Below are 3,601 nucleotides of genomic sequence, written 5' to 3' on the forward strand. Positions count from 1 at the left end.
TTCGCTTTCTTCGCAAAAGTCCCTGGGATCATCAAAATGACGATCACGTTCAGAATACCTCCGTATGTAATTATGAAGAGCCATTGTAGCAATGACAATCTTCACTTGCTTATTGAACGGGTAATTAGGCATATCACTTGCGCTGAAAGCTTCAAATTACAAAGTTCAAAGGAATGAGTAAATGCTTTGACGCTCATTCTAAATAGAACATGTCCATTTAAAGAAAGTTTCTCAGATGCTTACAAGCATCGTTCAAAAGATTAGCAGGAAACAGAAATTGTCTTCAACCCTACCATCCGGCAAAGGATGTGTATTGCTAGCATCAATGATCATTGGATCACTCGTGTTGACATCAGCCCCATGAAAAGCTTTTGATTCCTCCTCTTTTATCAAACTAGCCTTTAGAGCTTCTTCCTTTCTGATTCGGTTCTGCTCTTCTTCATAAGCAATTAGTTCATCCCCAACCAAAGGGACCCTTTTGGATATGGTAACCTTAACAGCTTTTGGAGGCGGATCTGCCTGAAGCATGCGAGCTAAACTTCCAAACTACATAAACAGCTGAAGGTGTCAACATATGGTGCCTATTAATGCAAAAAAAGAAAAAAGAAACAAAGAATCTAGAATGCTAATCATAACATTTAACGCCTGAAAATGATAGTTATGTCCAGATAGGATACCTGGGCTCGTTTGTAAAAAGCACAAGATTCTTGGCATCATTTGCCCATTCAACAAATATATCATGAGAGAAACCAGCTTCTAAACTGGCCATGGATGCTAAAACAACCTGTATTGGAAGAATGTGTCATAGTCATTCAAATGGGTAGGCAAACTAGAGATAAAATACTAATGTATATATGCCTATATGGCAAACCTTGGGACCATCAGGAGCATTGTCAAGTTCACTCTTGTTAACTAAAAGTCTGATTTGCCTGCAAATGTTCGCAAACATACATGGTAAATTGTTCAGAAACAATAATATTCCACTTAGTGAATCAAAATTTCAAATAGTCAAGAGTGAACATATATAAAAAAGACCACTTACTTCAAATTAAAAACATTCTCACGTGTCTTCTCAAAGGACTTTGCTATAGCATCACTCATCCACTCAAGGAAACTTTTTACGTAATCGATTGTGCTTGATGCAACGTATGTTAGGAAGAAGATGGGATAGTTCAAATTTTCCTCTGTCCAACACTGCAATTGATGGGAAGAACCAAAATTAATAAATGCAACATACATGACAAGAGAAAACTGTTCTGTTGCTGTAATAAGGATAGAAAACAGCACTCATCTCCCCTACCGATTCCAATATCTGGACAAGTTCCATAACCCGCCCGGCAGTATCAACAGGTAATAGCACATTCCCATCAGATCGCAGAGTCTTCTTTATAGTATCTGAAATAATAACCAGAAACTAACAGTTAAAGAATAAAAGAACCTCATATAGATAGTTGTTTGTTCCATACATGTTCTGCAACAGGAAAAACAGAAATAATGAAGAGAAGAAAAAACTTCAATTCCTGGTTCGTAAGAGTAGTTAAGAGACCTGTAAATTCCTTGTCCTTTTGGCGTCTATAAGGCTGATTGTTCAAAGCATTGTAGGCATTTGTTATCAGAACAGCAGGGCGTACGAAGGCTGATTGATTAATTCCATTCAAATGCCTGATGAAAATCACAGCAGTAAGCAGTTCAAAATCATCAATCTCTATTCCAAAACATCATCTACACATACAACTAACCAAATTTCCACTGGCAGTTGAAAAAAAAAAGAGCGAAAATTACTTCTCTTTTCGATGGTTGAAGTCCACGGCATATATAACATCCTCTCCATCCTTTGTTATCTTCCAGACGGTACCACCCAAGAGATGTCCAGACACATGGGAAGAAATCACAATGCCCTCTCCTTTGCCTACAAACTATATACATTAATTCAATCATATCCACTCCACCAATACTTATATATTAATTATGAACAATGTATACTAATAATTAGGGTTTATGGGCATACCAGAAAGATGGTGATTTTGTGCATAGGTTAATCTGGTGACATTTTGGAATGCAGAATCAATGTCATCTAGTGTAAAAAGCTCAAAGTCCGATACTTGCTGCAAAATTAAACAAAAATTAAAACAAAAATAAAAATCCAAATACATCCAATCTTTGAAAGCGGCTTGTAGCTCCGTTTATCAAGAGCATTCACCCTTACACCCGTCGCTTCCGAGTTCGAGTCCCCCCTTCCCCAATATCGATTGTATGAATAAAAAATACATACAAACTTTAAATTAGCATCAATTGTGATTTGTGAATTGAATGTGGAGCTACCTTGCGAGAGGGGAACTGATCATACATATAGTGAGGAGACCTAATCTGTAAACCGGCTCGGTGGAGAAGACGGGAGCTGACAGGCCGAGCTGCTTCATGGCGTACGGAAGCGGGCCGAGGTGAAGTGTATCCGGATGCGACAGCAAGACTGCATCCACCGTCGAAGCTACCCTGCAAACACCGCATTTCCGCCATTGAAGCTCCGAACAGAAGCAGGAATGCGAGAAAGAGACTGAACTGGAGAGAGAGAGCGAGAGAGAGCGAGAGAGAGACCTGGAGAGGGGTTGAAGGAGGGAGGGGTCGAAGTGGTCGTTCCAGCCGCAGTCGATGAGGAAGTTGAAGCCGTCGATTGAGACCAAATACGACAGCGGATTCTCGTTATATACGCCGCACAGCGGCGTCACCTGAACTGAAGTTCCCATTCCTCCCCATCCCCAATTTGAAAAATCCAAACAAATAAATAACAAATTTTTACAAGAGAAGCTTACCTGGAGAAACCTGGAGAACGAGAGAACGAGAGAGATCGCTAGTGTTTGGAACGAGAGAACGAGCGAACAAGAAAGTGGTTTTCTCCTGGTTCGGGTTAATGTGCGAGAGCTCTGAAAGGTGAGAGCGTAGGCGAAGGGAAAGGAGGGCAGTTTTGGGTTATTCAATATTTCATTAAACAAACACTGTTCACCCGTGTGTTTTGAAAATAAGCTGTTTTTGGAAGCTGCTATTTGCAGCTTTTTCTCAGCTTCAGGTTTTGGGCTTTTTTTCACCCTAAACTTTGAAAAAAAGCTGTTTTTCAAAGTTTACCAAACACTAAAAATTTTCATAGCTTTTTTTCATAGTAGCTTTTTTTTTAATCACCTCAATCCCAAACTGCACCTTAGTAGGCAATAAATTTCCCATGCCGAATCTTCTTCACAAAACTGATGAGGTTTTCGAAAGTTCACAGTATCATCAAGTAGCATTTATAAGAACTGTTTCTCACAATGCTTATAAGTAGAAGAGCTATTTGATAATAATGGAGAGGAATTTTTCTAAAATAATGGATAATAGAGAGTTTTAGAATTCATTTGGAAGTTGTCTTTAAAATTGCTGAAGATGGTTTTAGTGAAAATGTTTTAGGGATCAATCTATAGTAAAAATGCAAGTGAAACACTTAAGTGCTTCTTACAAGAAGCACATAATTGGTGTTGCTTGCAAGAAGCACTTCTGGTGCTTTTGGAACTTAAAAAACAATTTATGAAAAAGTGCTTCAATCATTTAAAAGCGGTTCTAAACGAGCCATTAG

General features: G+C 38.8%; 1 pseudogene; it reads right to left on the minus strand.

The window, feature by feature from the left end:
* Positions 1 to 252: 252 nt before the first annotated feature.
* Positions 253 to 2,744, minus strand: LOC137744534 (cleavage and polyadenylation specificity factor subunit 2-like; annotated as a pseudogene).
* Positions 2,745 to 3,601: the final 857 nt, after the last annotated feature.

The sequence above is a fragment of the Pyrus communis genome, chromosome 9, assembly GCF_963583255.1.
Source record: "Pyrus communis chromosome 9, drPyrComm1.1, whole genome shotgun sequence".
Taxonomy (NCBI): Eukaryota; Viridiplantae; Streptophyta; class Magnoliopsida; order Rosales; family Rosaceae; genus Pyrus; species Pyrus communis.